Raw genomic sequence first — 9,716 nt, 5'->3', positions numbered from 1 at the left:
GGCCCTCTTTTAGAGCAGATTAATTTATGCATTATAGTTGTAGCTATTCTCCTTCCCTTATTCAATTTCCTCATCCAACCCTTGGATGAACTTGATGGATGGATACGTTTTTTAAGGTTATTAATTAAGTAACCATGTAACTAAGTTCCCATATCTAATTATATAGGAGAAGGAAGTAGCAAGTGTGCTCCACTACAGATACTTCTTACTGGAACTTCACAAGGTTCTAGAGCGGTTATCCAGGACTACACTATTTTGTTACTGTGGGCATACGAATTAACGGGCAGGGAGTTGCTAACTACCTGCCTGTTCTGGATGTATAAAGACTCAGCACTCAATGATATGCAGTACAAATGGTGAAATATTTATTCATGCAATCCAAAAACATAAAGTACATTAACGTTTCGACCCTGATTCCGGACCTTCATCAGAATGGTGCAGATTGCTGTGAGAACCATGTACAGAAGATATAGCGCTATGGTAAAGGTGACTTCCATCACTACCTGGATGGTGTTATGATGTGGTTCCCACAGCAATCCACACCATTCTGATGAAGGTCTGAAACCAGGGTCGAATCGTTAATGTTATTGGATTGCATGAATAAAAAGTCACCATTTCTAGTGCATAGCATTGAGTGTCGAGTATTTATGCATCTATATTACAGTTTGAAACTGTACTATGGCACCATGTACCTGCCTATTCTGGCCATCACAGATTTGTCACTGACCGCTCCTGCTGGCGATTTTGTGGCTTCCACTGACGTCAGATCAACAGAGCAGCGGCTTCTCTTCCGGTCTACTCTTTTAAAGCAGCGTGACTGCCGATGCTATGCTGATTGACAACCGGCTCCCTGCTGCATAACTGTGGGGAGCCAGCTGTCAATCAGTATGATGTAGGCAGTCACGCCTCATCGAGAGATCAGCCTGGAAGAAGAGCTGCTCTGTTGACGTGGTGCAACTGAATCACAAGTAGGAGCAGTCAATGACCGCTCTGAGTCAGTGCCAGGGAGAACAGGCAGGTAGTTGCTAACTAGCTTGCAACTACCTGCCTGTTAGTTTTTTACTATAAGCCAAAAAACTAATTTAGTCGTAAATAACCCCTTTAAGGGTTTTCTATAGAAGACAACCCTTCCCTACAAATGGCAGTAGGCCCCTCTCCTTGAAGCACATGTCAACCCAAAGGTCTCAAGTAGGTGACCCCCTCTCTTATTATATGCCCTAATGCACTTATTCCTCCCGTCTCCAATAGTAACTTGAGTGAGCCCGTTCAGTTTAAAAGTGCTGCACAATGTATAAAATCATCATATATCATCATAGATACAAATAAAAAATGGTTTTGGTGCCTCAGGCATTAAGCTTGATTTTATGTATATTCAGTACCGTGAATCAGGATATGTCATTCATTACTGTTGTCCACATCTGAATGTGGATCTCAGCAGGACACTTTCTGATATAGTTATTGTCCGTGCCCGCATGATTGCCATGACATACCAGTATGTCCATTTGCAGGAAGCACCCATAAGATACAACGTACCAGTACGTCATATGTCAGAAAGGTGTTACATCTAATAATATGGTGATTCATGTTTTTTCTCTGATGTGAAACATTAGCGTTACAATTTTTGTTCATTTGATATGCTTTACCTTAAAGACCGATTTTGTCTTTTTTGTGTCGGTTTTCTGGATTATAAAGCTGTAACTCTACTAGACTTTCTTATAACTTACATATTGCTAAGCATTTTCTGAACAGTGCTGGAAAAAAAAATCAATCATTAACTAGAAAATGGCAAGAAGTCAACTTTTCTTTAGAGAAAGATTTAATGCATGAGGTCCAACGAGTGCCAATGTTATGTGTGAACAGTCCTAAAACCATTGAGGTAGGCAACATTATCAGCCTTTCAATCAATAGACTTTCAATTACTGCACTTATATTAATATTTAAAAAGGTTTCTTCAATGGCTGTTCAAATGTTATTACCATATTGCCCTTTCGCCATTTCCTACAACGCTACCTCTGTAGATAGTTCACATGTTCTGCACACACTACAGAGCCTGGACAACAACTGACAATGACTTTTTTTGTTACAATCATCTAGATGGGTAATAAACATTTTGTTCTGGGTAAATTTGACAGTAGATCACTACAAAAAATCTTCTTAGATATGCTAAACACGGCATCAGCATTTGGAAAGATTAAGCAATAATTTCCTAATATCGTGCCATATGAAAACAGCAAAGTGCCTGCATCTCTTGTATAAAGCCAGAAAAACTTTGTATCTCTGTATAGTCTGTATTAACACTGTAATGGGGTTCTCTATAACCTAGACCAGGTTTTAGAGCTGCTAGGATCCAAGCTGTAATCTGTGGTAAAACCCAGCAGTCAAATTTACATACATTATTATCCTTCAGACTAATCCCCTTGAGGACACCGGTAAGCGAAACATGTCAGTGAGGGGCATTTTTAAGATGCACGTGTTACTGACTTTCAGCAGTCAATGTGAATTAAAGAGGTAATCCCATAATCACAACGTGGTCTTATAATAATGTATATCTATTTATTTATTTATTTATTTATTTAAATATAACCCATGATTAAATTTGCCCCATTTTTCACAAGACCATCCCCTATGGATGACCCTCCAGGCTCTATTTTACAGTTGTCATTGGAAACGTCTTGTAGTTCTTTGGGGTCCTGGTCGATTCTGCACAGTGTAGTCTCACTCTCTCTCAGCTGCCACCCTGTCAACCAAGCTGTGCCGTGTTTATAACAGAGCTTCATCTGTAAGGGATGAAGTCACAGAAAGGTGCGGAGCCTCCTATATTACAGTGGAAAGCTAATATCAGGAAGAAGAGATGTGGCTGCAGGAAGAGATCTACTGCAGGATTGGGCTGTATATACAGGGGACAGAAAGGTGCAGGATGGGCTGCGCACTCAGAGGAGATAGTATGGGGTGCTATGAACAGGGGCTGAGATTAGTTAAGTTATGATTGTTACTTGCTGCTGAGAGGGCAGTCATGTGAAACTGCAATTGCCACTTTATTGATGCATGTGACAAATGATTATCTGCTATATGCATGAATAGATCAGCATTTGCAGTTTCACATTACTGATCTATCTGCAGCAGGTAAAAAACACAACTCTGCACTGATGTTTTAGAGGAGTGCGCTCAAGCCAGCTAAAGATATAAAACCACACATGCAGCTATACTGATGTAGATGGAAAAAGATAAAATCAGTCAGCCAGGGTGCTATAGAGGAGCAGATAAGTGCACGGAACCAGGTGAAATGTACACTTAGATTATAGCGCCAGTGTGCCTGCGTGCCTACTCTCCCCTCACCCGGCAGAGACGCTGACTTATTCGCCACCCGTCACCCGTCTCATGTCCCCACTCCCACACGCCAGGGCCTAAGGCGCTTGCTTCCCCAGTCTCTTAAAGGTACAGCATGCACCCTCATGTTGTGTCCCCAGCTAATAGTTAGGAGACACTTACTGCTTAAGGCCCCTCCACCTGTTGGGAGGTGCCTGATCAACATTCTAGTTAGTGTTTTTCTAGCCTGCCTGTTGTTAGGTACTTTTTGTCTGCTGTTGTGAATTCTGTGGCTGAGTTCACTTCTGTGGTCACAAGTGGTATTGCAGTCTCTGGGCTTCCTCCCTCAGGTGTTTTGGTGAGCTCGTTGGCTGCCTTGCTATTTAGCTCCACCTGAGTCTGTCTTCCTTGCTCCTTGTCAATGTTCCAGTGTTGGATCTGAGCTACTGCATCTTTCCTTGGGCCTGCTGCTCTGCTAGATAAGTGCTTCTAGTTTGTTTTCTGTTTTTTTCTGTCCAGCTTGCTATTGTCTTTTGCTGGAAGCTCTGAGAAGCAAAGGGGTGCACCGCCGTGCTGTTAGTTCGGCACGGTGGGTCTTTTTGCCCCTTTGCGTGGTTTTCGTTTTAGGGTTTTTTGTAGACTGCATAGTTCTCTTTGCTATCCTCGCTCTGTCTAGAATATCGGGCCTCACTTTGCTGAATCTATTTCATTCCTACGTTTGTCTTTTCATCTTGCTAACAGTCATTATATGTGGGGGCTGCCTATTCCTTTGGGGTATTTCTCTGAGGTAAGTCAGGCTTGTATTTCTATCTTCAGGCTAGTCAGCTCCTCAGGCAGTGCCGAGTTGCATAGGTAGTTGATAGGCGCAATCCACTGCTGCTTCCAGTTGTGTGAGGATAGATCAGGTACTGCAGTCTACAGAGATTCCACGTCTCAGAGCTCGTCCTATTGTTTTTGGTTATTGCCAGATCTCTGTATGTGCGCTGATTACTGCACGCTGTGTTGCCTGATTGCCAGCCATAACAGTACAAGGAGCCACACCAATGATTCCCAATAGAGGGAAAAAAGAAATCCTGACATCATTTTTTTTTCTTAGCTCTGTCTTCAGTCTTTTTTTTCCCCTAGACATTAGAGTGCTTCAGGACACAGCTGTGGACATGGATATTCAGGCTCTGTGCTCCTCAATGGATAATCTCGTTGTAAATGTACAAAAGATTCAAGATACTATTGATCAGAAATCGATGCTAGAACCAAGAATTCCGATTCCTGATTTGTTTTTTGGTGACAGAACTAAGTTCCTGAGCTTCAGAAATAATTGTAAGCTATTTTTGGCCTTGAAACCTCATTCTTCTGGTAATCCTATTCAACAGGTTTTGATTATTATTTCTTTTTTGCGCGGCGACCCACAGGACTGGGCGTTTTCTCTTGCACCAGGAGATTCTGCATTGAGTAATGTTGATGCATTTTTCCAGGCGCTGGGATTGCTTTACGATGAGCCTAATTCAGTGGATCAAGCTGAGAAAAATCTGCTGGCTTTATGCCAGGGTCAGGATGATGTAGAAGTATATTGTCAGAAATTTAGAAAATGGTCAGTACTCACTCTGTGGAATGAATCTGCACTAGCGGCTTTGTTCAGAAAGGGTCTCTCTGAAGCTCTTAAGGATGTAATGGTGGGATTTCCTATGCCTGCTGGTTTGAATGAGTCTATGTCCTTGGCCATTCAGATCGGTCGTCGCTTGCGCGAGCGTAAATCTGTGCACCATCTGGCGGTATTGTCTGAGAGTAAGCCTGAGCCTATGCAGTGCGACAGGACTATGACTAAAGTAGAACGGCACGAACACAGACGTCTGAACAGACTGTGTTTCTATTGTGGTGATTCTACTCATGCTATTTCTAATTGTCCTAAACGCACTAGGCGGTTCGATAGCTCTGCCGTTATTGGTACTGTACAGTCCAAATTCCTTTTGTCCATTACCTTAATGTGCTCTTTGTCATCATATTCTGTCATGGCGTTTGTGGATTCAGGCGCTGCCCTGAATCTGATGGATTTGGATTATGCTAAACGTTGTGGATTTTTCTTGGAGCCTTTGCGGTGTCCTATTCCGTTGAGAGGAATTGATGCTACACCTCTGGCCAAGAATAAGCTTCAGTACTGGGCCCAGCTGACCATGTGCATGGCTCCTGCACATCAGGAAGTTATTCGCTTTTTGGTACTGCATAATTTGCATGATGTGGTCGTGTTGGGGTTGCCATGGCTACAAACCCATAATCCAGTATTGGATTGGAACTCTATGTCGGTAACCAGCTGGGGTTGTCAGGGAGTACATGGTGATGTTCCATTTTTGTCTATTTCGTCATCCATTCCTTCTGACATCCCAGAGTTCTTGTCGGACTTTCAGGATGTATTTGAAGAGTCCAAGTCTGATGCCCTTCCTCCGCATAGGAATTGTGATTGTGCTATCGATTTGATTCCTGGTAGTAAATTCCCTAAGGGTCGTTTATTTAATTTGTCCGTACCTGAACACACCGCTATGCGCAGTTATGTGAAGGAGTCCCTGGAGAAGGGACATATTCGCCCATCGTCGTCACCATTGGGAGCAGGGTTCTTTTTTGTAGCCAAGAAGGATGGTTCGCTAAGACCGTGTATTGATTACCGCCTTCTTAATAAGATCACTGTTAAGTTTCAGTATCCCTTGCCATTGATTTCTGACTTGTTTGCTCGGATTAAGGGGGCTAGTTGGTTTACTAAGATTGATCTTCGTGGTGCGTATAATCTGGTGAGAATCAGGCAGGGAGATGAATGGAAAACGGCATTTAATACGCCCGAGGGTCATTTTGAGTATCTGGTGATGCCGTTCGGACTTGCCAATGCTCCATCTGTTTTTCAGTCTTTTATGCATGACATTTTCCGTGAGTATCTGGATAAATTCTTGATTGTTTACTTGGATGACATTTTGATCTTCTCAGATGATTGGGAGTCTCATGTGAAGCAAGTCAGAATGGTTTTCCAGGTACTGCGTGCTAATTCCTTGTTCGTGAAGGGATCAAAGTGTCTCTTCGGTGTGCAGAAAGTTTCATTTTTGGGGTTCTTCTTTTCCCCTTCTACTATCGAGATGGATCCGGTTAAGGTTCAGGCCATCCAGGATTGGACTCAGCCGACATCTCTAAAAAGTTTGCAGAAATTCCTGGGCTTTGCTAATTTTTATCGTCGCTTCATCTGTAATTTTTCTAGCATTGCCAGACCATTGACCGATTTGACCAAGAAGGGTGCTGATTTGGTTAATTGGTCTTCTGCTGCCGTGGAAGCTTTTCAGGAGTTGAAGCGTCGTTTTTGCTGTGCCCCTGTGTTGTGTCAACCTGATGTTTCTCTTCCGTTCCAGGTCGAGGTTGATGCTTCTGAGATTGGTGCAGGGGCGGTTTTGTCACAGAGAGGTTCTGGTTGCTCAGTGTTCAAACCATGTGCTTTCTTTTCCAGGAAATTTTCTGCTGCTGAGCGTAATTATGATGTGGGCAACCGAGAGTTGCTGGCCATGAAGTGGGCATTCGAGGAGTGGCGTCATTGGCTTGAGGGTGCTAAGCATCGCGTGGTGGTTTTGACTGATCATAAGAACCTTACTTATCTTGAGTCTGCCAAGCGCTTGAATCCTAGACAGGCCCGTTGGTCGTTATTTTTTGCTCGTTTTGATTTTGTGATTTCATACCTTCCGGGCTCTAAAAATGTGAAGGCGGATGCTCTGTCTAGGAGTTTTGTGCCCGACTCTCCGGGGTTATCTGAGCCGGCGAGTATCCTCAAGGAAGGAGTCATTGTGTCTGCCATCTCCCCTGATTTGCGGAGAGTGTTGCAGAAATTTCAGGCTAATAAACCTGATCGTTGTCCGGCCGAGAAACTGTTCGTCCCTGATAGGTGGACTAGTAAAGTTATCTCTGAACTTCATTGTTCGGTGCTGGCCGGTCATCCAGGAATCTTTGGTACCAGGGAGTTGGTTGCTAGATCCTTCTGGTGGCCATCTCTGTCACGGGATGTGCGTGCTTTTGTGCAGTCCTGTGGAATTTGTGCTAGGGCTAAGCCCTGCTGTTCACGTGCCAGTGGGTTGCTTTTGCCCTTGCCGGTCCCGAAGAGGCCTTGGACACATATTTCGATGGATTTCATTTCTGACCTTCCCGTTTCTCAAAAGATGTCTGTCATTTGGGTGGTCTGTGATCGCTTTTCTAAAATGGTCCATCTGGTGCCCTTGGTTAAATTGCCTTCCTCCTCTGATTTGGTGCCTTTGTTCTTCCAGCATGTGGTTCGTTTACATGGCATTCCTGAGAATATTGTTTCTGACAGAGGTTCCCAGTTTGTCTCGAGGTTCTGGCGAGCCTTTTGTGGTAGGATGGGCATTGACCTATCTTTTTCCTCGGCCTTCCATCCTCAGACTAATGGCCAGACCGAACGAACCAATCAGACCTTGGAAACATATCTGAGATGTTTTGTTTCCGCTGACCAGGATGATTGGGTGTCATTTTTGCCGTTGGCTGAGTTCGCCCTTAATAATCGGGCCAGCTCGGCTACCTTGGTCTCTCCATTTTTCTGCAATTCTGGGTTCCATCCTCGTTTCTCTTCAGGACAGGTTGAGTCTTCGGACTGTCCTGGTGTGGATTATGTGGTGGACAGGTTGCAGCAGATCTGGACTCAGGTAGTGGACAATTTGACCTTGTCCCAGGAGAAGGCTCAGCTTTTCGCTAATCGCAGACGCCGTGTGGGACCCCGACTTCGTGTTGGGGATCTGGTTTGGTTATCTTCTCGTCATATACCTATGAAGGTTTCCTCTCCTAAATTTAAACCTCGTTTTATTGGTCCGTATAGGATTTCTGAGATTCTCAATCCGGTGTCTTTTCGTCTGACCCTCCCAGACTCCTTTTCCATACATAATGTATTCCATAGGTCGTTGTTGAGGAGATACGTGGCACCTATGGTTCCATCTGTGGAGCCTCCTGCCCCTGTTTTGGTGGAGGGGGAATTGGAGTATATTGTGGAGAAGATTTTGGATTCTCGTGTCTCTAGACGGAAACTCCAGTATCTGGTCAAATGGAAGGGTTATGCTCAGGAAGATAATTCCTGGGTTTTTGCCTCTGATGTCCATGCCCCAGATCTTGTTCGTGCCTTTCATGTGGCTCATCCTGGTCGGCCTGGGGGTTCTGGTGAGGGTTCGGTGACCCCTCCTCAAGGGGGGGGTACTGTTGTGAATTCTGTGGCTGAGTTCACTTCTGTGGTCACAAGTGGTATTGCAGTCTCTGGGCTTCCTCCCTCAGGTGTTTTGGTGAGCTCGTTGGCTGCCTTGCTATTTAGCTCCACCTGAGTCTGTCTTCCTTGCTCCTTGTCAATGTTCCAGTGTTGGATCTGAGCTACTGCATCTTTCCTTGGGCCTGCTGCTCTGCTAGATAAGTGCTTCTAGTTTGTTTTCTGTTTTTTTCTGTCCAGCTTGCTATTGTCTTTTGCTGGAAGCTCTGAGAAGCAAAGGGGTGCACCGCCGTGCTGTTAGTTCGGCACGGTGGGTCTTTTTGCCCCTTTGCGTGGTTTTCGTTTTAGGGTTTTTTGTAGACTGCATAGTTCTCTTTGCTATCCTCGCTCTGTCTAGAATATCGGGCCTCACTTTGCTGAATCTATTTCATTCCTACGTTTGTCTTTTCATCTTGCTAACAGTCATTATATGTGGGGGCTGCCTATTCCTTTGGGGTATTTCTCTGAGGTAAGTCAGGCTTGTATTTCTATCTTCAGGCTAGTCAGCTCCTCAGGCAGTGCCGAGTTGCATAGGTAGTTGATAGGCGCAATCCACTGCTGCTTCCAGTTGTGTGAGGATAGATCAGGTACTGCAGTCTACAGAGATTCCACGTCTCAGAGCTCGTCCTATTGTTTTTGGTTATTGCCAGATCTCTGTATGTGCGCTGATTACTGCACGCTGTGTTGCCTGATTGCCAGCCATAACAGTCTGCATTGTCTCATATTGTTCCAGTGCTTGCTAACCTGCATCCTGTCCTCTATTCAGAGCCGCACAGTCTGAACAAGTATCAAGTGGCCATCCTGTCTGCTATCCTGATCAGCACAGTCTGTACCTGTTCCAAGTAGCTGTCCTGCCCTGTCTAGGACTCAGTATCCAAACTAATGTCTGCACCTTTGTCATCAGCTGCTACTGCCAGGCACAGCCCTGGAGTGCTACTTGGCAGCTACCTGCCGCACAAGCCTGACCTCACCATCAGAGGCTCCAGTGAACAACAGGTAGCTGCTTAGTTACGCCCCTCCAGGGTAAGCCCTGCCTGTAGAGCAGCAGGTCCACTATCCACTAGCATTACATAGATTACCTTGATGATAACTCAGAGAGGTATGGCATGTCAGCAGCACACAGTAGACGCAGGTGGGGTCTGCAGGACTG

This window comes from Ranitomeya imitator, chromosome 6 (assembly GCF_032444005.1).
Source record: "Ranitomeya imitator isolate aRanImi1 chromosome 6, aRanImi1.pri, whole genome shotgun sequence".
In the NCBI taxonomy this organism is placed as follows: Eukaryota; Metazoa; Chordata; class Amphibia; order Anura; family Dendrobatidae; genus Ranitomeya; species Ranitomeya imitator.
Note: the sequence above shows the minus strand (reverse complement) of the source record.